The sequence below is a fragment of the Mobula hypostoma genome, chromosome 1, assembly GCF_963921235.1.
Source record: "Mobula hypostoma chromosome 1, sMobHyp1.1, whole genome shotgun sequence".
Lineage (NCBI taxonomy): Eukaryota > Metazoa > Chordata > Chondrichthyes > Myliobatiformes > Myliobatidae > Mobula > Mobula hypostoma.
In genome coordinates this window covers 232,110,930-232,136,991 of record NC_086097.1, presented here as the reverse complement: position 1 = coordinate 232,136,991, position 26,062 = coordinate 232,110,930, and the positions used below count along the sequence as shown (strand labels likewise).

Below are 26,062 nucleotides of genomic sequence, written 5' to 3'. Positions count from 1 at the left end.
GGCATGTGCTATAGCGAGAGTTTGGAAAAACTTGGGTTGTTTTCTCTGGAGTGGCAGAGGCTGAGGCGAGATCTCATAGAGATTTATAAGATTATGAGAGGCATATATAGAGTAGACAGTATATTTTCCCAAGGTTGAAATGTCTAATATAAACGGGCATGCATTTATACTTTACTTTATACTTTATTGTCGCCAAACAATTGATACTAGAACGTACAATCATCGTAGCAATATTTGACTCTGCGCTTCCTGCTCCCTGGATTACAAATCGATAGTAAATATTAAAAATTTAAATTATAAATCATAAATAGAAAATAGAAAATGGAAAGTAAGGTAGTGCAAAAAAAACCGAGAGGCAGGTCTGGATATTTGGAGGGTACGGCCCTGATCCGGGTCAGGATCCATTCAGCGGTCTTATCACAGTTGGAAAGAAGCTTTTCCCAAATCTGGCCGTAAGAGTCTTCAAGCTCCTGAGCCTTCTCCCGGAGGGAAGAGGGACAAAAAGTGTGTTGGCTGGGTGGGTCGTGTCCTTGATTATCCTGGCAGCACTGCCCCGACAGTGTGCGGTGTAAAGTGAGTCCAAGGATGGAAGATTGGTTTGTGTGATGTGCTGTGCTGTGTTCACGATCTTCTGCAGCTTCTTTTGGTCTTGGACAGGACAAATTCCATACCAGGTTGTGATGCACCCTAGAAGAATGCTTTCTATGGAGCATCTATAAAAATTAGTGAGGGTTTTAGGGGACAGGCCAAATTTCTTTAGTTTTCTCAGGAAGTAAAGGCACTGGTGGGCCTTCTTGGCAGTGGACTCTGCTTGGTTGGTCCAAGTCAGGTCATTTGTGATATTGACCCCGAGGAACTTAAAGTTTTGACCTGTTCCACTTTGCACCACCGATGTAAATTGGGTCGTGCGGTCCACTACTCCTTCTGAAGTCAACAACCAATTCCTTCATCTTGCTGACGTTGAGGGATAGGTTATTGTCTTCGCACCATGCTGCCAGGTTCTTAATTTCCTCTCTGTAATCAAACTCATCATTACCCGAGATACGGCCTACAATTGTTGTGTCATCAGCAAACTTATATATTGAGTTCAATGGAAACTTGGCTACACAATCATGGGTGTACAGTGAGTACAGCAGGGGGCTGAGTACACAGCCTTGTGGGGCACCGGTGCTCAGAGTGATTGTAGAGGAGAGCTTGTCCCCTATTTTTAGAGCCTGGGTCCTGTCTGTGAGGAAGTTGAAGATCCAGCTGCAGATCTGAGTGCTAAGGCCCAGGTTCTGGAGCTTAGGAATCAGTTTATTTGGCATGATGGTATTAAAGGCAGAGCTGTCGTCAATGAAAAGGAGCCTTACGTATGCGTCTTTATTTAAGGTGAGAGGGGTTAATTTAAAAGGAGATTTGGGGGAAAGGATTAACACAAAGAGTAGTGGTTGGCTGGAATGTGCTGCTGGGGTGGTGGAAGAAGCAGATACATTAGGGACATTTAAGAAATGTTTAAATAGGCACATGAATGGAAGGATATACACAATGTGTAGGCAGAACGGGTTAGTTTTGTTAGCTATTAGCTTACTTATTTAATTGGCTCAGCACAACTTTGTGGGTTGAAGGGCTTGTCCCTGTTCTATGTTCTACAAGAAAGCCAGCAGGGGTGACATTCATTTTACTTTATTACCAGAAACTAAAGTTATCCTCAAAGACATCAATGTAATCTCTTGCAATAAAGGGATAGAAATTTGTTATAATCGTCAGCCACTTTCTCATCATTCCAAATGACCTATCTCAAAGAAAGTTTATTATTAAAGTATATGTCTATCACCATATACAACCCCGAGATTCATTTTCTTGCAGGCATTCTCAATAAATCCTTATTAGAATAATAACAATAATAGCATCAATGAAAGATGGCACCGACTTGCGTGTTCAACCACTATGCAAAAGAATCTTCACATTCATGTGCCTATGCAAATACAAAAAGAAAGAAATAAGAATAGTAAATAAATAAATAAACAATAACTATAGAGAACACGAGAGAAAGAGTCTTTTGAAAGTGTATCCATGGATTGTGGGAACATTTCAATGATGGGGCAAGTAAAGTTAAGTGAAGTTATCCCCTTATTCCTGAACCTGCTGGTATGAGTCTAGAGGCTCCTGTTCCGTCTTCCTGATGGCAGCAGTGAGAAAAGAGCATGGCCTGGGTGGTGGATGCTGCTTTCATGTGACAATGCTTCCTGTAAATGTGATCAGTGCTGGGGAGGGCTTACCCGTGTAGGACTGGGCTGTATCCACTACTTTTTGTGGGATTTTCTGGTCAAGGGGATTGGTGTTTCTATTCCAGGCTATGATGCAGCCACTTAATATACTCTCCACCACCCATCTGTATCTTAGTAAGTGTAGGGAACTTCTTTAATCTTAAAAGTCTATTGTGGAAGTGCCTTGACCCTTTGTTTTGCACCTTAATATGCAGTTTAATGCAATATACATTACTTATTTCTCATGAAAGAGCTGATTTCACAACTCAACAATATTACTTCTGCCTGCGTGTAAGGAATTTTCTTTGTCATTTGTCAAAAGGAGAGCAAACTATTTTTCTAAGTATTTGCTTCCAATTTGATGATTGCTATCAATAGACAATATAATGCAGATTTGATTTATGGAAGTGGTCTCATTGCAAATTCAGCTCCGGTTGTTCCAGATCACAAAAGGAGTGTTTTAAGTTGTCATAAATCACTTGCTCTCCCACTTCTGCTCTTGCTGTACAATATTTAACTTGTTTTTTTTTATTAAGATAAATTCCTTTCTATTTTTTCTATTGCATTGTACTAGTCTATTACAACATTAAATATAAATGCGAATCAGAAAGAGTTAAGGAAGTCAAGTTTGAAATATTTCTAAATTATATTATTTTACAGTGCATATATAGATTCAAGATTGATCACTGTCAATTCCAGTACAGAAATGTAAAGGAGAAAGAAATAATTGTTACTCCAGATCTGATGTAGCACAACAAAACACAATGAGATAAGGAACACAATGGTAATAAAACACAATAAATATAAGTACATGAGATAGCTTATATATATAGTTTGTCAGTGATGCTAAGTACAGAAGCATCTGTACGTAAGGTGACTGACAGGAATTGACAAAGTAGTGGTGGCTGGGGGTGTGGATGGGTGGGTCATTGGGTGCAGGTGTTGATCAGACTTACTGCTTGGGGAAAGTAGCTGGTTTTGAATCTGGTGGTCCTGGCGTTGATGCTACGTAGCCTCCTCCTTGATGGGAGCAGTACGAACAGTCCGTGAGCGGGGTGGGTGGGATCCTTCATGATGTTACTGGTTGCTTTCTGTATATATGTCATGGTGGAAGGTGGGACGGTGCCGGTGATGCGTTGGGCAGTTTTGACTACCTGTTGTAGAGCCTTCCTGTCTGCCACCGTGCAGTTTTACTGGATACTTTGGACACGCTATGCTGGTGCAGGTATGTGTGGTGACACTTGTTGGCTGTGCCCGTTGAGTGTGTTGGTCATTAATGTAAACACATTTTACTGTATATTCCAATGTACATGAAACAAACAGAAGCCAGAACCCCACCAAACAATACAGTGCAAGACCCCACAGAAATGTTACCAGACGAGGCACTGCTTGACAGACGGAAGTGGTGCGCTCTCGACAGAGAGAGAGCGGGAGTTTGTAGGACAGGAGACAATATAGTGAAGTGGGGTTTAAAGACCAGCGAATCATGTGAGTGTGGCGAAAGGGTGCAGAACATTGAACACGTTCTGCGCAACTGCCCACTCTCACCTGATTTAGCTGACACTGACCTGCTCAACATCAACCAAACAACACTAGAGTGGCTGGCTGTCTGGTGTGACAAGCTTTGATGATACATGAAATAAATAAATCTGAATTTACACTTCCTAGATTTCCAGCTTCAAAGTTCAAAGTAAATTTATTATCAAAGTACATATAATTCACCATATACAACCTCGAGACTTGTTTTCATGCAGACAATCACAGTAAATACAAGAAACACAGCAGAACCAATGAAGAACTTCACCCAACAGAAAGGACAAAAAAAAACAACGTACAAAAGGCAACAAACTGTGTAAATACAAAAAGAAAGAAAAGAAGAAATCATTATTACATTCCAATGATGGGGAGAGTGAAGTGAAGTTATCCCTTTGGTTCAGGAGCCTGATGGTTGAGAGGTAATAACTGTTGGTGTGGCGTGGTTCCTGAAGTTCCTGTACTTACCCCCTGATGGCAGCAGTGAGCAGCAAGCACGGCCGGGATGGGGCCACAGATTCATACAGCATGGAAATAGGCTCTCCCGCCCAGGCAGTCCACGACAACTAAGCTTCCCATCTGAGCCAGTCCCACTTCACTCACTAAATCCAATAACTATAATGGCTGCACCAATAGGGCGGGCAACCAGTGTGCAAAGGACAACATCTTAAATACGATATTTTGTTTTCTAATACTTTTGTTGTTGTTCAGTCGTTAAGTGACCTCATGGACTCTTGCGCACCAAGCTTTCTTGTTTGAAGCTGTCTCCCCAAGATTCCCCCAAGGTCATACGCATTGTCTGAGTAATATTATCTATCCATTATCTGTCATCCTCTCCTTCTTTTACCTTCTGTTTTACCTAACATGAGAATCTTCTCCAAGGAATCCTCTTTGCTCATAACGTGGCCAAAATATTTGAGCTTTAGTCTCATAATCAAGCCTCCTAGTGAGCAGTCTGTCTGAATTTCTTCAAGTATTGATTTGTTGGATCTTCTTGCTGTTCATTGAACGCTTAACACTTTCCGCCAGCATCTGTGTTCAAAGGCGTTGATTCTTTTGTGTTCAGTTTTACTCATAGTCCAGCTCTCACAGCCATACATCACAACAGCAAATACCATAGACTTAACTACAGCATGTATTTAAGGTTAGAGGCGGAAGGCTCAAAGGACATGTATGCAGGAAGATTTTTAACATAGAAGGGTGACATCTGCCTCAAATGTACTACCAGTGGTGAGGGTGGACAGATAAGATAGAGAGATTTAACAGACTCTTAGATAGGCACATGAAAATGCAGAGAATGAGGGATATGGGAGGAGAAGGTGGCAGCGCGACGCAGCGCACGCAGCTCTCCGGTGAAATGATATCGTATCTGTTAAATAGGGGCCGTGGACAATTCTGATTTGATGGAGACAGATGTGAAAGTACAGAGGAACATCTGGAGAAATTTCTGAAACGCCCTTCCGCTGCCGCTGTTACTGTGCGATCGAGAATCTCCGGAGGGAAGGCCCCAAAATCCTTGGCTTTGCCTGCTGCTGGCTACCGAGGCTGGGGTCGAAGCGTTCGGATAGAGATGGTGCTCGGTACTTGGTGTCGGAGGGCTGATTGGACGACTCAGAGTCGGACTGTGGTCGGGCATGGCAGGGAGAGTTTTCTTCTCTTCTCCCGACTGTGTGAGATGTGGAACATTCAAGAGACTTTGAACTTTTTTACTGTGCCATGGTCTGTTCTTCATCAAGTTATGGTATTGTTGCACTGTTGTAATTAAGGGGACAGAAAGGAGATTCTGTGGCTGCAAGACAGACATCAAGGTGGTGTGTTACCTCCCAGAAGGTGTAAGACGTATCAGAGTGGTTGCAGGATATTCCCAAGGGGGAGGGCGAACTGCCAGAGGTCGTGGTGCATTTTGGCACCAACAACAGAGACAGGAAAGGGGAAGAGGTCCTACAGAGTAAGTATATACAGTTAGGAAAAAGGCTGAAGAGAAGGACCTCCAAGGTAGTAATCATCGGATAACTCCCAGTATCAAGGGCTCGTCCAGGTAGCAATGGGGTGGTAGCATGGATGAATAAGAATGACGTGGAGATGAGGGGACAGGAGTTCCAAGTTCTTGGATCATTGGAACCTTTTCTGGGGAAGGGGTGACCTGTACAAGAGGGAGAAAATACATCTGAACTGGAGGGGAACCAGTATCCCGGCTGGGAGGTTTGCTGATGCTTGTCGGGAGAGTTTCAGTTAGTTTTGCAGGGGCCTGGGAACCGGAACCCCAGGTCAATAAGGGAAGGCTCAGACTGGAAGGTAAATGTCAGGGAAAGAATTGAAAAGCAAAGTTGAACTAACAGCTATGATGAGTCAGATAGTTTGACGGGTGTGTATTTTAACACTAGGAATATTCTGGGTAAGGGTAATGAACTTTAGAGCATCGATCAGTACGTGGAACTATGATGTTGTACTAAAACCTGGCTGAGAGAGGGATGTACAAGGTTTTCGAAGTTTTAGAAAAGATAAAGAAGGAGGTAAGGGGCTGGGGGCTGGGAGTTCCACTACTAATAATTTCACAGGGACAATGTCAGAGCTGTGCTCATGGGAGACCTAATGGAGGGGTCAGACACTGAGTCCACTTGGGTGGAACTCAGGGTTAGGAAGGGTGCAATCACATTGATAGGATTGTACTATACCACGCGCCCCCCCCGCAATATCCACTGGGACGCTGAGGAACAAATATGCCATCAGAGTTCAGAATTGTGTAAAAAGAACAGGGCTTTTGTCAACTTCCCTAATATAAACTAGGATCTTCTTATTAGAAGGGGTTTAAATGAGGCAGAATTTGTTAAGTCTATCCAGGAGGGTTCCTTAAATCAACATGTGGTTGGTCCAATAGGAGGAGGGGCTGTACTGGACCTGTTGTTGGATAATGAGCCTGGCCAGGTGAACAGTTTGGGAACAATGGCCACAACTCCTTAACTTCCAGGATAGCTATAGATAAGGATAGGTATGGTCCTAGTGGAAGAGTTTTAAATTGGAGTAGGGCATTAGGCAGGAACTAAGAAGAGTTAATTGGGAACACCTTTTTTCTGGCAAGTCCACATCAGACAGGAGGGTGATTAAAGAGCAATTGCACAGAGTACAGGAGAGGTATGTTCCTGTTAGAAAGAAGGGCAGAGATGGAAAACTGAGAACCTCAGATGTCCAGAGAGGTGATGACTTTAGTCCAGAAGAAAAGGGAAAAGTATGTTAAGCCTCAGAAGTTAAGATCAAATGAAGCACATGTAGAGTATAAAGAAGCCAGAGAAGGACTAAAGAAGGAAATTGGGAAAGCCAGGAGGACCCATGAACAGTTCTTGGCAAGTAGGATTAAGGTGAATCCCAATGCATTCTATACATACATCAAGAGCAAGAGGATAACTTGGGAGAGGGTAGGACCACTCAAGGATAAAGGGGGAAACACTTGTCTGGATACAGAGAATGTACATGGGGTACTTAATGAGTACTCAAGGACATGGAGATCAGTACTGAGTGTATAAATATGTTAGTGCATTTAGAGGTCAAGGACGAGGAAGTGTTGGGCCTCCTAATAAGTATTAAGGGAGCTAAGTCCCTAAAGCCTGATGGGATTTCCCCCAGATTATTGAAGAAGGCAAGAAACGAGATTGGTGGTGCCTTGACCAGTATCTTCTTGTCCTCTCTAGCCACAGGTGAGGTCCCGGAGGACTGGCAAGTGGCTAATATTATACCTCTATTTAAGAAGGGAACAAGGAAAATCCTGGGACAATACACCTGTGAGTCTCATGTTGGCTGTAGGGAAATTGCTGGAGAACTTCTCAGGGATAGGATATATAAGCATTTGGAAACCCATGGCCTAATTAGGAAGAGTCAACATAGTTTTGTGTGGGCAGCACATGCAAAATGCTGGCAGAACTCAGCATTTTGCGCGTGTTGCTCGGTTTTCCAGCATCCGCAGGTTTTCTCTTGTTTGTGCAGGACAGGTCATGTCTCACCAAGTTGATTGAGTTTTTTGACAAGGTGACTAGAGAGAATGATGAAGGTAGGGCAGTAGATGTTGTCTATATGGATTTCAGCGAGGCATTTTCTAAGTCCCTCATGGGAGGCTCATCCAGAAGATTAGGATGCATGGGGTCCATGGTGAATTGGCTGTTTGGATTCAAGCTGGCTTGCACATAGAAGACAGAAGATAGTGGTTGAAGGGACCTATTCGAGCAGGAGGTCTGTAATTAATGTTCTACAGAGATCTGTGCTGGGACCTCTGCTGTTTGTGATGTATATAAATGACCTGGATGAAAATGTATTTGCGTGGTTAGTAAGTTTGCAGATGATGCAAGATTGGTTGAGTTATGGATAGTGTAGTTGACTGGCAAAGAATACAGCATGATATAGACCAGTTGCAGATATGGGCAAAGAAATGGCAGATGGAGTTTAACCCAGTTAAATGTGAGGTGTTGCAACTTGGTAGGGTAAATGCAAGGAGACAGTACATTGTTAAGGGCAAGATCTTTAACAGTGTTGCTGAGCAGAGTTCTTGGGATCCAAGGTCATTGCTGCTTGAAAGTGGTTACACAGGTCAATAGGGTGGTTAAGATAGGGTGGAATTATTGCTTTTATAGCCAAGGCATTGCGTTCAAAAGTCAAGAGGTTCTGTTGCAACTCTATAAAGCTCTGGGTTGGCCACATCTGTAGCATTGCATACAGTTCTGGTCACCCCACTATACATAGGATGTTGAGGCTTTGGAGAGGGTGCAGAAGACATTTACCAGGACGCTGCCTGGTTTAGAGAGCACGTGCTATCATGAGAGGTTGGATAAACGTGGGTTGTTTTCTCTGGAACGGCAATGGCTGAGGGGAGATCTGATAGAGGTTTATAAGTTTATGAGTGGCATAGATAGATTAGAGAGGGAGCATCTGTTTCCCAGGGTAGAAATGTCTAATACCAGAGGGCATGCATTGGGGATAAGAGGGGGTAGGTTCAAAGGGAATGTGAGGGTTTGGTTTTTTTACTCAGAGAGAGGTGGAAGCCTGGAACATGCTGCCTGATGTGGTGGTAGAGGCAAATACATCAGAGGCTTTTAAGAGACATTTAGATAGGCACGTGATTGGGAGGAAGATGGAGGAATATGGACATTGTGTAGATAGGAGGGATTAGTATTTGGGTGTTTTTGATTTGCTTTTTAGCGGGTCTGGCACAACACTGTGGGCTCAAGGACCTGTTCCTGTCCTGTATTGTTCTATGTTCTGGGCTAAATAGCTAGATGGATCCGAGATAGAAAGCAGAGCGTGTGGTTGAAACTTGTTTCTTGGAGTGGAGGTCGACGACAATTGGTATGCCACAGGGACTGTTTGTATTGGTTATTTATACCAATGATTTGGATGTAAATACACAAGGCTTGAACGATAAATTTGTAGACAACATGAAATGGAGACAAATTGTTAATAATGAAGCAGGTTATCTTAACTACAGGGGGATCTTGGGGTGCTACAGCAGTGCAGCGGTTAGTACAACACTATCACAGCCTGGGGCATTGGGGTTCGGAGCTCAATTCTGGGGTCCTCTCTAAGCAATTTTGTACATTCCTTCCCATGTGAGTATGGGTTTCCTCTGGGTGCTCCAGGTTTCCTCCCACAGGCGGAGATGTACCGGTTAGTAGGTTACATGGTCACTTAAATTGTGCCATGACTGGGCCAGGGTTAAATCAGTGGGTTTCTGGCAGATGCAGTTCGAAGGGCCATAAGAGCCTATTCCGCTCTGTACCTCGAAATAAATAAATACTCAGAATCTTAATCGGTGAAGGAAGGGAGGAGAGGAGTGGAAAATGGATTTCAATGCAGGTAGGCATGAGGTGATGCATTTCGGAAAATCAAACCAGCAGAGGACTTATGCTATGAATAGTAGGGCAATAGGGAGGAAATGGAACAGAGAAATCTGGAAGTACAACTACACAGATCATTGAAATGGGCATCACAGGTAAAGAGGGTAATGAAAATAGTGTTTATCAGTCAAAAAATTGACTGCGATAATAATATTATCTTATTTACAGAGCACTTTTCATATGAGTGATGTAGTTCAAAGTGCTTTACAATGGGATAAAGTGCAAACATAAAAATTGAAGACAAAATGACGTGAGTTAAACGAAAGATTATACAACACAAACACAAGAAAATCTGCAGATGCTGGAATTTCAAGCAACACACATAAAAGAGCTACTAGCTCTTCTTTCAGTTAGTCCTGACGAAGGGTCTCGGCCTGAAATAGTGCCTGGCCTGCTGCATTCACCAGGAAGATTACATAAATAGGTTTTGAGCTGGTACTTAAAAGCGTCAACTGAGTCTGCATCCCTTTTAGTTTTAGGTATTGAGTTCCAATGTTTGGGATACTGACCTGCCAATTATCTTTTGAGGGAGATTGTTTAAATTTAAGAGACCGGCAGAAGACGACTGAGAGCTCAGGGAGGATTATAGAACAAAAGCGATTCTGTGATGTTCTCTGGTCCCACACCATTGAGAGCTTTCAAAAAGGTAAGAGAACTTTAAAATCAATTCTAAAAGACAGAGGAAGCCAATGCAGAGTGGCTAATATGGGAGAGATATGCTTCAACAACCTGGTTTGAGTTAAAAGTCCAGCCACAGTATTCTGAATGAGTTAAAGTCTGTCAATAGGTTGCTTTAGAAGGCCAGTAAAAAGTGCATTGCAGTAATCTAGTCTATTTGATATAAAGGTGTGAGTTGGTTTTTTAGCATCACCATGTGATAGGAATGGACATACTGCACCTTTGCAAAATATTTCTTAAGTGTAGAAGTTCTGCTCTGGTCACTTCCTTTATGTGGGATTTAAAATTCAAATCTGAATCAAGAACACCCAGGTTTGTTACTTCTGATTTTACAAGCCGAGCCAAGTTTTCAAGTTTATCAAGAAGTTTACCTCTTTCTGTTTTGGGACCGACCAAAAGTATATCAGTTTTATTTTTGTTTAGTTTTAGGAAATCATTGCTCATCCATTTGTATATTGCAGCCATGCCAGAAGTCAGAGAGAGAGGGTGTTATCATCATCAGGCTCAACAGAAATATACAATTGTGTGGCATCTGCAGAACTCTAGAAATGAAGTTTATGCTCTCTAATGAGGTCTGCTAAGGGGTGCGTGTGTAACGAGAAGAGCAGGGGGCCAAGATTCAAGATTCACGATTTAAGATTAGTTAATGTCATTTGCAGTACACAAGTGTAAAGGAGAATGAAATAATTGTTGCTCCAGATCCAATACAGCTCAGAAATATCCTTTATAAGATAAGGAGCACAATTGTGATTTTAAAAAAACCAAAATAAATATAAATACTGAAGATAGCTTATAAACACAGATTGATTGTATGTCCATAAAGTAATACTAGGCACGGGAGTGTCCATACATGTGGTAACTGACAGGAAATGATAAAGTAGTGGTGGTTGGGAGTGTGGAGGGGTGACTTAGTGGCTGAAGATGTTGATCAGCCTCACTGCTTGGAGGAAGAGTAACAATTTCAATTGTGGGCACGTGGCCAAGCGGCCAAGGCATTGGACTAGCGACCTGAAGGTCGAGCCCCAGCCGAGGGAACGTGTTGTGGCTTTGAGCAAGGCACTTAATCACACACTGCTCTGCGACGACACTGGTGCCAAGCTGTATGGGTCCTAATGCCCTTCCCTTGGACAACATTGGTGTTGTGGAGAAGGGAGACTTGCAGCATGGGCAACTGCTGGTCTTCCATACAACCTTGCTCAGGCCTGCGCCCTGGAGAGCGAAGACTTTCCAGGCGCAGATCCATGGTCTCGCAAGACTAACAGATGCCTTTAATTAACAATTTCTGAATCTGGTTGTCCTGGTGTGGATGCTGCATAGCCTTCTAGAGGTGATGGAAGTAGGACAAGTGTTCCCTGGACAGAGTGGGTGGGAAGCTTCATAATGTTACTTGCCCTTTCAGCTTCCCTGAGCAGCACATTGTAATTCTTAGAAAACTGGTCTCCAAGACAGACAAAAAAATTTTCTCTCTATGATGCATGAACAAAACCAATTAAGGGCACTATTGCAGAGACCAACCCAGTTCTTACGGTGATCCAGGAGAATGTTGTGGTCTACTGTGTCAAAGGCAGTGTAAGAGTTGGGACTTTATGCTGGCGCTGTGTAACTTGTTGGTGAGGCCACGCTTGAAGCACTGTGTTGTTTTGGCCACCCTGTTACAAGAAAGATATGGTTAAACTGGAAGGAGTGCAGGAAATATCTACAAGGATGTTGCCAGGACTAGAGGGTTTGGGTCCTAGGCAGAGGCTAAACCTTTATTCCTTGAAACGTGGGTTAATGAGGGCGTGACCTGATAATAATGTTTAAAATTATTGGGGCCATAGATAAGGTAGGTGGTAAGAATATTTTCCCTCCAGGTAGGGGAGTCCAAAACTAGGGGGCATAGATTTAGAGTCGTGGAGTCATAGAAAAGTACAGCACTGACACAGGACCTACGGGTGATCTAGTCCATGCCAAACTGCTTAAACTGCCTACTCCCATCGACCTGCACTGGGACCATAGCCCTCCATTTAATAGGTACCTGGGGGCAAATTTTTACTGCTGTGGGTGGTGAGTATATGGAGCGAACTGCCAGAGGAAGTGGTTGAGGTGAGTATAACAGTATCACTTAAGAAGCACCTGGATCAGTATATGGAGGGACAGTGCTGAGAGGGATACGGGCTAAAGAGAGTAAACTGGGGCCGACTGTCTGGACACAATGATTAGAATGTATTCACTGGGCTGAAGAGCCTGTGGCCATGTTGTACGACTCAATGTGCTATGACCCAGTATTCACTGGGCTGAAGAGCCTGTGGCCATGTTGTACGACTCAATGTGCTATGACCCAGTATTTCACCAGAAATGAAATAACATGGTCATCACAAATTTATAAGCCCATTTGGAGATGCAAGCTCTTAACAAGCGGGCCATGTGCTGTTAATGTTGGTAAATTCCAGCAATTTTACTGCTAGTTCGCTCTGGATTTGCAAATCTCCAGCAAGTGATAGGAATCCAGATCCTGGTCCAAGTTTAAAAACACCTATGTGATATTCAGACATGGATATCCATTTAAAACCAAAACCACAGCAAGCAGCACAGCCTGAAAGGCTGGTTAAAACAGATTCAATGATAGCTTTCAAAGCAAAATTTGCCATGTACCTGAAGCAGAAAAAGAATTACATAATGCCATGTCAGGAGTAGTGGATTGAAGAGCTCTTTGTAGAGATTGGCATGAGCACAATTGGCTCCTGGCCTCCTTTGTTCTTATTAATCTATGATTATACAAAAATATTTTAAAAACTATTTTGTTCTTTTCTTCTTCCACCCAGTCGCCAACGTGCCGTATTTATAGTCCTCTTCGCAAAACATATTAACTACATGTTGTATTGTGTTCTATCGGTATCAGATATGGACTGAGTTTTATCAATGATCCTGATCCTGTTTCACCCAGCATGAGCAAGCACTTTCCACCTAAGGTCATTGAAAGTGACCAGGAGCGAGGGCAATGATTCTGTTGCTGCTGGCTCAGGACGTTGAGGCCAGCCATAAGGTTCCTGGTACGATCACAGCCAAAGATCTAGGCCATTCTGGTCTGCATGACCCAATGCCATGCTGGCATATAAGTGTCAGACCAGGACTTTCTGCTAATTTATGAGAATTATCAGACCTCCAAGTACTTCATCCTCTGCGCGTGACCTCAAATTTTCAGGTGTGGCTGATATCGGAAGAATAAGCCTGCATTCTAAAAGGTCTCAGGATAAGTTCCTGTTCCTGAGCAGTAGACTGATCCACTGAACTACAAGGAGCAACAGAATGCTGAGCATCACCAATAATTTTCTTACTATTGCATAGATGGGAAAGCTGAAAGGATCAACAGGACATGTTGTTTTCCCCTCAACGCTGTTCTGACTCCGTCTAACATTTTTTTCCAACCTTTGTTCAACTGAACTGCATCAAACAAGACTAAAACCCTCCTCCTCTTCCCGAGCCGTTCTCCTCCCCTCCAGCGCTTGCGCAATCTTCCATGGTTTCTGTGCTCGCATTTTCGCTCAAAAACAAAATTGTCGACCAATTACATTTATCTCAACTGCTCTTTTTTGCAGAATAAAACACATTCATGTGTTATCATTTTCAGCTGGTCTAAATATTTCATTTATTTTATTCTCAAGGCTGCGTGACATTTTCAGCTTAGAAAAAGAAAAAAAACATTTCAGAAACATTTGTTTGCCAATGTCCAAGGTTTGCAGAGAGTATGAGAAACACATTCCCAAAACTGGGCACTCGGCCAATTCATTCTTTTAATAAATAGCTGGGTTTCGAGGCTGCATTTAATTTACCAGCAGTGATCCAATTCACGATACCTAACCTAATTTAACTAAATAAACCTTTAGATTATTAGCCAAGATGGGAGGATAGGAATGAATCTGAAGGTAACATATAGTTATAAACTTTTATTACCAGTACAAGCTGGGTGCAAAGGAAAGCAGTCGTACATGTAAACAGAATTCGTCATTGCCTGTGCACATAATTCAGGGTCAATATTTTACAGGAGGGTGCCTGGCACCTGTTGGGGTAGGCAGCTAGACTAGCAACAATAAACTACGCATCAACCTTAATGACTACCTCTGTGTGCAGATTGCAAATAATAAAAGTATTTTTTTCAGGCTCCTGAGACTGGAGAAGGTGGGTGAGGGTAAACAAAATGAATTACTCCAGGCAGGTTGGAAAACAGGTGGTGACATACCCTTGTACAATTATTATATTTCTCACGCACAAGTTGTGGGTTAAGATGTTTACTCACAGTTCACACCTGCGTGGCCATATCATTCTACATCAGGGGTTCCCAACCTCTTTTTATGCCATGGACCCTGACCATTAACCATGGATCCCAGGTTGCAAACCCCAGATCTACATGAACAGGGAACCTCAATGCATTGGTTTATGAAAATGACATTACAGTAAAAGGAAAATACTCATTTTGCTTTCATAAGAATCTGCAAATATTTCTAAAGGACTTATCCTCTCCTTGCAGAGATATTTTCCCTCTATTTCTCTGTACTCCTTTCAAAACGGTAAACTCACCTTTGAGTCCTCCAGAGCCAATAGACCTCCAGTAATTCACCATTTTTTTGTGAGTAGGTAGATAATGAGCATCAGCAGCCTCTTTACCTTAGGGAATCTTCACAAAAGTGCATTCATTTGACCTCAACCACACCACATTTGAGTGTGAATTCAGAGAACAGCAATCTAAATAGGAATTGCAGATAGTGCCAGAAAATAATGATTCTATTCGTACTGTTCGAAGGGGAATCATCAAATGATTGCTGATGAAGGATCTCCGTCCAAACTGTTGACTGTTTATTCCCCTCCATAGATGCTACCTGGCCTGCTGAGTTCCTCCAGCATTCTGTATGTGTTACTCTGGATTGCCATTACCTGCAGAATCTTTTGTGTTTGAAATCACAATATGTTCCTGTTTAAGGTAAGATATACCTTTATTTACCCAAAGGAAATTATTGATGTAAGGTTACTCGGTCAGAAATATCTACTTTAAAATACAAAATGCAAGCATGGAGGTGCGAAAGAGAAAATAAAATATGCATTAAGAAGTAATAGTGCAAAATACAGATGTGTACTGCAACTATGTACCTAAATACTTAAGGAGGAGGAGTTATAGAGGCTTATAGCCACAGGGGGAAAGGAACTCCTGTGGTGTTCAGTGGCACACGTTGGTGGAATCGGTGGAATATATAAAATCACAATTCTGATTCTGATTCCTTTACAGCTTTTGGCTGGCCACTTACAACCTCTTCTGAGCTGAATGAACTTACCGCAGATTATGTCCACAAAACCCTGCCGTGTCTCCGTTGAATTCAGTGTTGCATCTGCCAGTGTGCATCCAGTTTCCATTATGAATCTCTCGGGAACATATTAAGCTTGGAGACTTGTTCCCTTCAAGCTGGGTGAGTCTGGAGCTAGAGGTCACAGGTTTGAGGGTGGAAGGTGAAATATTTTAGGGGGATCTGAGGGGTATCTTCTTCCCTCAGAGGGAGCATGAGCATGGAATGAGCTACCAGTGCAAGTGGTAGATGAAAGTTCAAGTGTAACAAATAAGAGAGGTTTGGATAGTGCATGGATGAGTGGGGTACAGGGAGCTATGGTCAGAGTGCAGGTAGGTAGCACCAGGCTGGCACAGACTAGATGGACCAAAGGGCCTGCTCTGTGGCTCTATGACTCCAAGTCCAACTCACACTCGTATCAAAATAGCTTCTGAGTATTGCGCACGACGGATACAGAGAAGAAAAGGCTTTTGGCAAATGTACTCTTCATAGTTTACCACAAAATGTCCAGAGATTTTTAAGATTCTTTCACTACACATACATCTCATCTCCAGTAGCAGGGGAGCATTAATTTTACTCTATTTTACAACACAGAAACAGGCTATTCAGTCCAATAAACATGCCAGTGTTTACAACAATGAGGAGAATGAGGGGAGATTTGAGAAAAGTATACAAAATCATGAGTGATGTAGGCACGGTAAATGCAAGCAAACTAGTTTTCAACTGAGGTTGGGTGGAACTAGAACTAGAGGTCATAGCTTAAGGGTGAAAGGTGAACTATTTAAGGGGAACATTTTCACTCAGAGGGTAGTGAGAGTGTGGAACGAGCTGCAGCAGAAGTAGTGGATGCAGGATTGACTTCAATATTTAGGAGAAGTGTGAATGAGTACCTGGATGAGAAGGGTATGGAGGTCTATGTTCCAGGTGCCAGTGAATGGGACTAGGCAGAATAATAGTTCGGCACAGACTACAGGGCCTGTTTTGTGCTCTGGTGTTCTATGACTCTGTCTCTCTGACTCAAAGTGAAAGATTCAAAGTACATTTACCATCAAAGTATGTATGCAGTGTACAACCCTGAGATTCATCTTCCCCACAGGCAGTCACGGAACAAAGATACACCATGGAACCTGCTCAACGAAAACATCAAACTCCCAACATGCAAAAAAAAAACACAAATCTCCCAAACGGCAAAGAATGAGTGAAAAACACATGGAATATAAAACACCAAAACACATTGAAACAGCCTAGGAATGTCCAGTTCCATTCAGTTTAGTGCTGTGTCGTTCGTTGGCTCCAGGCTGCAGAGCGAGTCCACCCCAATTAAAATAGCACAAAATAGCAAGGAAAAAGGAAACTATGAACATATTATAACATGAACTGCAGAGTCCAATCCACAGACCATGTCGATTAAACCTCACCCAAGTCCCAAGACTCTGGCACCATCATCTGTGAGTTTTAGACCTCTCCACTTCATCTTGTGGCATTATGATGAGACATACTGTATTCCACAACCTGAAACTTCATGGATTAGTGTACACCTCACTCTACCATTATTTCCAGGATAATCAAGGGATCAACCAGGGGATCACCCAGTGCAGAAGGGCAGGGAACATCACCAGATAAAGGTGCCTCCCTGGTAAAACTATAAGGCATCTGTTGGTCTTGCGGGACCATGGATCTGCACCTGGAAAGTCTTCACTCTCCAGGGCGCAGGCCTGGGCAAGGTTGTATGGAAGACCATGCTGCAAGTCTCCCCTCTCCATGACACCAATGTTGTCCAAGGGAAGGGCATTAGGACCCACACAGCTTGGCACCAGTGTTGTCGCAGAGCAATGTGTGATTAAGTGCCTTGCTCAAGGACACAACACATTGCTCAGCTGGGGCTCGAACTCACGACCTTCAGGTCGCTAGTCCAATGCCTTAACCACTTGGCCACGCGCCCACACTTGGTAAAACTACAACACGGCAAGTAGCAAAAGTAATAAACTGGAAAGTGCTAAACAACTTCACAACCAATGGACCGGAACAGAGCTCATCAGTCTAGCAAAGAATGACGGTGGACAATTATTCACCTAATGCAAGGCAGAGACTCTGAGTACATGTCTATTCACTTGAGCACTTCTTACGGATTTAGTTGCAAATACTTCTTTGTAGTCATGTGTGGCAGCATTCGAGTATAAAGTCAAAACTGGATCATTTGCATTCAGATCAGCCCAAAGTGCCAAGTGAATGATTCATCTTGGGTTTGACTGGAGGTTCCCAGCAGCACAGGAATCAATCTCAGCCAACCTAGTTGAGTTCCTATGATATCATAAATTGGCTGAGAGCAATGGATACAGAAAAGCTGTGGGACCAGACAGCATCCAGGCTGTTTTTATTATTACGTATTGGAATGTACTACTCTGCCATGGACAGTTCAAAGCCCAGCTGTGAAAGGAGGAGGATTGGGTATGGGCCTAGCAACCGCATCCCATAAAATCCCAGTGCTACAGAAACCTCAAAGGCCTCGTCGTCAGGAGAAGGATCTTCAATGATGGGCTACACCTGGAGACAATTTGAAAAACCGGCCCAGAACAGAGCACTCTAGCAAGCTGCTGTTGGCGGCCTAAGCCCATGTAGGGGTGATGGGTTTAAGAAGAAATAAGATTGCAGTGTGCTGCTGTTGCAAAACAACAAATTTCACAATGTGTGCCAGGGCTATTAAACCTGATTCTGATTGTGACATGACTGAAGACTTGTACTCCAATGTCAGGCTCTCTTCCAACTGAACTTCTCCAGCAAGTAAAAGTAACAGCATCTGCCTGCCAATCTGGTGTGTCTTGCCCACAAAAGCAAGTAAAAGTCAATCCGGAAAATATCAGCCCCACTGATGGACTTGCAACTGTTAGTAAAGTTGTGGAAGGTAGAGTGGACTTTACCATCAAGCAGCACTTATTCGTAAATGGCCTGTGGATATCCAGGACTCGATGGGATGTACCTCAGCTTATTGAGAGAAACAACAGAAGATATGGCTGGCACATTGGCAAATATCTCTGTGTCCTCCCTAGCTGCAGGTGAGGTCCTGGAGGACTGGTAGGTAGCTAATGTTGTTCCATTATTCAAGAAGGGAACCAGTAAATTAGCAGATGTTGCGAAGATTGGTGTTCTGGCACATGGCATAGAAGACTGGCAAAGAATACAACAGGATATAGACCAGTTGCAGATTTGGATGGAGAAATGGCAAGTGGAGCTTAACCCGGCCAAATGTGAAGTGTTGTATGTTAGCAGGTCAAATGCAAGGAGACAGTACACTGTTTAGAGTAAGATTGATGAGCAGGGGGATCTTGGTGTCCAAGTTCATAGCTCCCTGAAGGTGACTGCACAGGCTGACAGGGTGGTTCGGAAGGCAGATGGCATACTTGCCTTTATTAGTTGAAACATTGAGTTCAAAAGTCAGTAAGTTATATTGCAGCTTTCTAAAACTATATTTAGGCTGCATCTGGAGTTTTGCATACGGTTCTAGTCGCCTCACTATAGGAGGGATGTCGAGAAGGTGCAGAAAAGGTTTACGATGTGCTATAACGAGTGGTTGGATGAAGCTGGGTGGTTTTCTCTGGAGTGGCGGATGCTGAGGGGAGGTCTGATAGAGGTTTATAAGATTATGAGAGGCATAGGTTGTGTTGTGCCTATACGCAACTACAGACCAATAAAATAAAAGCACACACGCAGGAGATGGTTTTAACTGGTGTGTTCGCGTTGCAATGAGAGAAAAAGAGAGAGAACAATGCTCATCCATAGACAACAGCATATGCGCAGACAACTGATCACTTCATAGTGCTAAGGGGGGAGGGGACATTGCTGTAAAAGAAATAAATCTATACATTGCACTTCCTCCCCCTTTAGATTAAGGCAACATAACATTGTATATGTACGGAACATTCAATTTCCCTTTCATAAACCCATATTCCAAATAAATATGCTTTCACAATAACAGTCCTTAACTAAATTCACGGTTGTAAAGGTTCAGTCTTTTGGGTGCTTCAGGATCATGCCTCTGGGCCTGTGGAGTGGTGTCAGGTTTGGAAGGTGCCTTGTCTAAGACAACATTCTCGGTTTTCCATGTCACCATCACTGAGTAGACACAAAATATCCTTTGCTAAGAACTGAAATGTCTAATACTAGATGGCATGCACTTAAGGTGAGAGGGGGTAATTTCAAAGGAGGGGTAGGTTTTTTACAGAGAGAGAGAGGTGGGTACCTGGAATGCACTTCCTGGAGTGGTGGTAGAGGCAGATACATTAGACTTCTAAGAGATGTTTAGATAGACACGTGAACGTGTGGAAAATAGAAGGATATGGACATTGTATAGACAGAACAGATCACTTTAGTTAGATATTTGCTTACTAGTTGAATTGGTTTGGCACGACATTGTTGGACAAAAGTCAGCACAACATTGTTAGACGAAGGTCCTGTTCGTGTATTGTACTGATCTATTTTCTATGTTCTGAGCAGACATTGCTTGCATGCATTAAGGCATAGACAACATGCAAACATGGTCAAGTAAGATTATGCTACAAAGGTGCTAGATGATAACCATCTCCAACATGAGCGAGTCAAATTACCTACATTCATTGACGTCGTCTTCAACGATACTTCTTCCATCAACATTTGCTATCATTTCACTGGCATTGTTCTTCTGAATATTCTACACCACTGAATTGACAGGCGTGTCAGGGAGACAGTACAGAATTAATAACAGCACAGAGACATTTGGTTCATGAATATGCTTTCTGGCCTATTAGTAAGCCGCAGGTCTATCAGTTTATCTTTCTCCTAACAGCCCTTAAAAATGGCCTAATCAGAAACTCTCAGAAACAGCTCAAGGGTTGTTAGCTTTGTCAGCAACGTGTGCACACTGTGAAAGAATTATTAAAAATACAGCACAAATTCCTACCAGCCTCGCTCCGCACTTCTAACTCTTGCACCATTTCTCAGGCAGAGCAAGTTGAACGACTAAACAATATTCTGGTTTTAATTTATTATAACACAGTGTTTTCGGAATAAGTGCACGAAGCCACCAGTTTGACCAATGTGTGAAAGGGATTGTTAATTGAAGGAACTGACGTGGGATTTAATGTGTAGCAATTTGCTCAATACCTTTTTTTGTACTTACACCTCCAGTGATTGAGAGACAAGCACGCAAGAGCAAAGAGTTTTAGTTCAATAATATTGAAGGGAAAGTGTTGTACAATTGAATTTCCAAATAATTAAAATGAAAATGTTGAAACATTGACACAATTTCCCTCAGAGTTTGGCATCCCAGGATCGCCATACCTTCCGCTCAGGCATGTGCCCTGGAGAGGTCAGTCCAGTGTTGCTATCTATTGTCCTTCATGACAGACAGATGCCATCAATCAATTGTCAATCTTTGTTTATATGGCACTTTTCATTGATTCTTTGTATTTTTTTGTTCTGCTGTGAACGCCTGCAAGAAAATGAATCTCAGGGATAAGAGTGTGGCCAGCCTCTCCCTATAACTCAAGTCCTCTTGTCCAGGCAGCATCTTCATAAAATCTTTTCTGCACACTCTCCTTGATGATGTATTTCCTATAACAAAAGCTTTACACAATACTCCAACTGTGGCCTCATCAATGACTTATTTTGTGGCAACATAATGCCCCCACTCCGAAACTCGATGCCTTTACTGATGAAGCCTCCTTCACCACTGTCTACTTGCATGGCTGCTTTTAGTGAAGTGAGCCTTGACCTGTCTGATCACTCTGTTCCACAACACTTGTCAATGCCCTGTATATGTCCTACTATGGTTTGAATGTCCAAAATGCATCCCCTCATACTTATCCAAGCTGAAATCCATTTCACATTCCTCAGTCCATCGCCATAAGATTGCTTTGGAATTCATTGTAAACTGTTGCACCACCAACCAGATCCCCTAATTTAGTGTTATCGGCAAACTTGGTCAGAGGCAAAGGAAAGCAGAATATCGATCAAAAGGTGACAGATTGTGATAATGAAGAGTCTGCAGTTCCTTATAACATGTGTAATGCCCTGGGTACGATTTCTACTGCTATGCTATGAGGTATTTCATTCCAACAGTTTTCTGTAAAAGCAGTACATCCTGCTGGAGAAAATGTTTTTGTTTCGGCTAAAGGCGCCATGTTGTCCAACTTAGGAATGTTGTGTCAGCCAATCAGGATGGTGGGATGGAGAGAAGGTTCTAGAGAGGGCTGGGCAGAGAGAGATTTCTGGCGGACAGTAGTCCCGTTTGTGGTCTTTTGGGGAGGAAAGAAACATGGAAGTCGCCTGAAGGATCCTATCCGAAGGGAAGAGTTTAATACAAGGAGTGCTTTGCGAGATGAAGTAGTTCAAGAAGAGGAGTTCTCCCCCACCCTCAATGGAAAAAGCCTATCCACATCAACTCTATCTATCCCCCTCATAATTTTAAACACCTCTATCAAGTCCCTCCTCAACCTTCTACACTCCAAAGAATAAAGACCCAACTTGTTCAGTCTTTCTCTGTATATAATCCTTAATAAAAATGAAACACCAGTCAGGAAATTTGCTTGTGGTGAAAACTGGCAAACAGCAAGTCGGCTTAAAGACAGATGTTGGAAATAACTGATAAACTGTTCTTTTACAGACCAGAGTATGGTACACAGAGGTGTCTTCCCAAGGGTAGTGTTGAGGTCACTGTTTTTGCTTCTAATAAATGTGAAGGTCAGATATTAGTTTGCAAGTAAAATTTTAAAAAATTGGAAGATTCAAAGCTTAAAATTGTGGAAAATATTTGAGGAGGATAGTTACAGACTGCATGAGGTCATAGATAGGTTGGCAGAAAGAGCAGATGGATTTAAACACACAAGTGTGATGACAGCTTGTGACAACAAGAACCAGAGGACACAACATTGACTGATGTCAGGCATGCTTTTCAACAGTGGTCGGGATTAGAGGGACATGATGGTCTATGGCTATAAATCTTTAAGAGCGGCTCATAAAGCATCTGGGATACTGGGATCGTAAATAAAGGCACAATTTCAAAAACAAAGAGGCTATGTTGAAGCTGTTGAAATTCTGATTATGGAATTATTGGAGCATTGCATTTAGTTCTGGACTTCTCACTTTTGTGAGGTCCTAATCAGATGCAATCAAAATGAATTGTTCCAGTTGAGGAGTGGTCAGATAGGGGTACAGATCGTGAAGAGCAGGAACAGGGTGAAAGGACGCAGTCTTTTTCACAGGGAGGGGATGCTAAAAACGAGAAGCCGTCGGTTTAAGATCAGAACCGAAAGATGTAAAGGGACATCAGAGGCAGTTTTATTTTATTTATTTATTTAGGGACACAGAACGGAATAGGCCCTTTCAGCCCCTCAAGCTGTGCTACCAGCAACCCCTGATTTAACCCTTGCCTAATCATGGGATAATTTACAATGACCAACTAACCTACTAACCAGTACATCTTGGACTGTGGGAGGAAACTGGAGCACCCGGAGGAAACCCACGCATTCCACGGGGAGGACACACAAACTCCTTACAGAGGTCACCAGTATTAAACTCCAAACCCCAATGACCCTCGTTGTAATAGCATCATACTAACAGTTCTGCAACCATGGCACGCAAAGCTTCTTCGCACAAAGGGCAGTGCTTTGGAATGAGCTGCCAAAATGGTGATCGAGGCAGGTTAAAAGCCCTTTAGATAGTACATGGTTAGGAGTGGGTCAGAGCATTATGGGCCAGACACAGCTAGATGGGACTAGCTCACTGGACTACAAAATCAGTATGGATAAGATGGGGCGAAGAGCTTGCTTCCGTGCCTTATGACTGTAAGACTATGAATGAGAGATTTCAGCTCCGTGGTTATTTGGAGAGGCATGATCATTCTCCTTGGAGAAAAGAAGAAAGGAGATTGAGTAAAGATACAGAAGATAGGCGGTTCAAAGAGAGTAAGATGATGGTAAATGAGCTCATTAACGAATGGTTAAAGGCCTAAAGCAGTGGTCCCCAACTTCTGGGCCGCGGACCGATACCGGGCCGCGAAGCATGCAGGGCTGCAGCGGTAGCCGGAGCGCACCCAGCACATCTTTAAGAAAAAAGCTGAAATAAACAAGCTAATTAATTAGGTGCCGCCCGGCACGTAAACATTGGCCCAGATCAGAGGCGACTGCCGATTTCACTTGCTGTACGCGATGTTCACTCCTCTTTCCGGGGAGCTGGAGCCTTTAGCTGTTCCATTGTTTGGTCAATTTAAAAGCCAGCCCAGACAGGCTGAAAAGACAGGGCTGTCAGGATCGAGGTGCAATGTTGAATCTGCACAAACGTCTAATAAAGTATAGGCACTGCCGTGCTTTCCTTGTAATGACAGTTACCTGCTGGTCCCAGGACACTTTTCAGAGAGAAACATCGATCCTTAATGCCGAAGAATTTAAAGTTATTGACCTTCTCCACCTCAGTTCCTCTAATGAAGACTGGCTTCTGGGTGACACCTAATTAATTAGCTTGTTTATTTCAGCTTTTTTCTTGCAGATGTGCTGGGTGCGCTCCGGCTACCACTGCACCTCTGTATGCTTCACAGCCCGGTATCAGTCCGCGGCCCGGAGGTTGGGGACCACTGGACTAAAGGACACAGATGTACACTTTCCTTTAAAAGTTACCGGGGTGAATGAGAAAAATTATGAGAAAAAAGATGAATGCTGGTACAATCTGGAACTTGTCTGTAATGCTGATGGACACATCCAATCAATGTTCTCTCTAAGGTGTTCGCGTGTGCGTGCACGCACATCTTTTGCTACTAGCACATTTAAATTGCGCGCGAAAGGTTGTCACCGTCTACCTCGTTGGCATATTAAGTATATTTCACAATCATACGCAATCACATTTCCTTTTCCAGTTACTAGTCATAGTCATAGTCAAACTTTATTGATCCCGGGGGAAATTGGTTTTCGTTACAGTTGCACCATAAATAATAAATAGTAATAGAACCATAAATAGTTAAATAGTAATATGTAAATTACTGATGCGGACAGTGTTGGCAACATGGAATTTGCAATGATTTTTCGGCCGATTTTAGAACTGGCTTATTTATAATGTTTTTATTGAAGAGATTATTCAGTGAGCACATGGTGTTGTCATTGGGCAAAACTGTTGCACCGAAAAAGATTTTTGTACACACTGGTCATTACAAATTAGAGGGAACATTGCCTCCAATCAGTGACTTCTAAAAGGAATTGGTAATGCACTTGAGGAACTGTAATCTGCTGGGTGAAGAGAAACAGAGAGCAAATGGGAGTGAAGGAATTGCTCTATCAGATATTTGCTTAAACTCAGAATAATCCTTTTTGAATCACTTGATTTTGTATTACAAGGAGGGTGAACTTGAAATTGGGCATTGACACTGGTGATGTCTGGATGCCAATGGGTTTCAAAAAATCATCTACAGGATGTGGTCTTCTTAAAGCAGTTAACTCAGCACTTATGTGAGAACTTTGCAAAAATATTGTTGAGGAGTCAGTAAAAGCTATCTTCCTAATCCACATTATGGATAACACCTTTCTTTCAATCGTTTCCAATAACCCCTCCAAGATACCAGATTTTTTAGATTTTGACTCCGTTAATATTAGAGAATGATTACAGTATACAACCTGAAATTTGTACTCTTCACAGACATCCATGGAAGGAGACCCCATAGAATGAATGATAGAATATTGAAGCCCGTAAACTCCATTCCCACACCCTTCACAGAAGCAGCAACAAAGACATCAAACTCCCTCTCCCCCCAACTCGTGCTAGCAAAAGCACCAACACTCCCCACCTCCACCATGCAAGCAACAGCAACAGCCTCCAAAGGGACCCTGATCTGGGGTCCATCAAAACTACAGTCCATTACCGGATCGCTCCTGCAACAACACCAGTGGAGACCAGAACCTCACTGTTCCAATGTTGCAATCTTCCCTGTTGCTTCTTCAAGCACAACACCCCACCCACCCCACCATCTCGAGGACCGGCATGTTCTCACTCTCCATCAAAAGAGAGGGCCTTTTTTACACCTGAGTCTAGACACATCAACATTTGCTTGTTATGTGCAAATCGTATATCAGGCAGGGTAGGTTTATCTCTTTTCCTGGCATAAGTGAGAGTTATTGAGCAGCAGATGTATGATCACAAAACAAATCTTGCTTCTTTGGTGCAGTTAAAGAAGCACATTGCTGGCAGTGGGAGAGCAATTGGGAAGCTGGGAAACTGACTGCAAGTACTGCGAAGTTCATAGATTGTGCTTAAGCCAATAGCATTTAGCTGTTGGGATACTCATCCCATCGGTGCCTTAGAGGTGACACAATTGGAAACTCTCCATTAGCAATATAATCAGCTGGCCAAAAGCAATATGCGGTGGGGAAAGGGAAAGTGATGGACCCACTAT

At 42.9% G+C, this 26,062-nt stretch overlaps 1 long non-coding RNA gene across 3 annotated transcripts in view; it reads left to right on the top strand.

Moving 5' to 3' along the window:
* Positions 1-26,062, top strand: part of LOC134343473 (uncharacterized) — an 80,519-nt gene that overhangs the window by 1,160 nt on the left and 53,297 nt on the right. For 2 of the 3 annotated variants that reach the window (XR_010017236.1, XR_010017238.1), the window contains exons 2-3: positions 15,189-15,296; positions 15,600-15,777. This is a non-coding gene — a long non-coding RNA (uncharacterized LOC134343473). Of the gene's footprint in view, positions 1-10,139; positions 10,308-15,188; positions 15,297-15,599; positions 15,778-26,062 lie in introns of those variants that run through there. The other variant, XR_010017239.1, reaches the window with a different exon arrangement.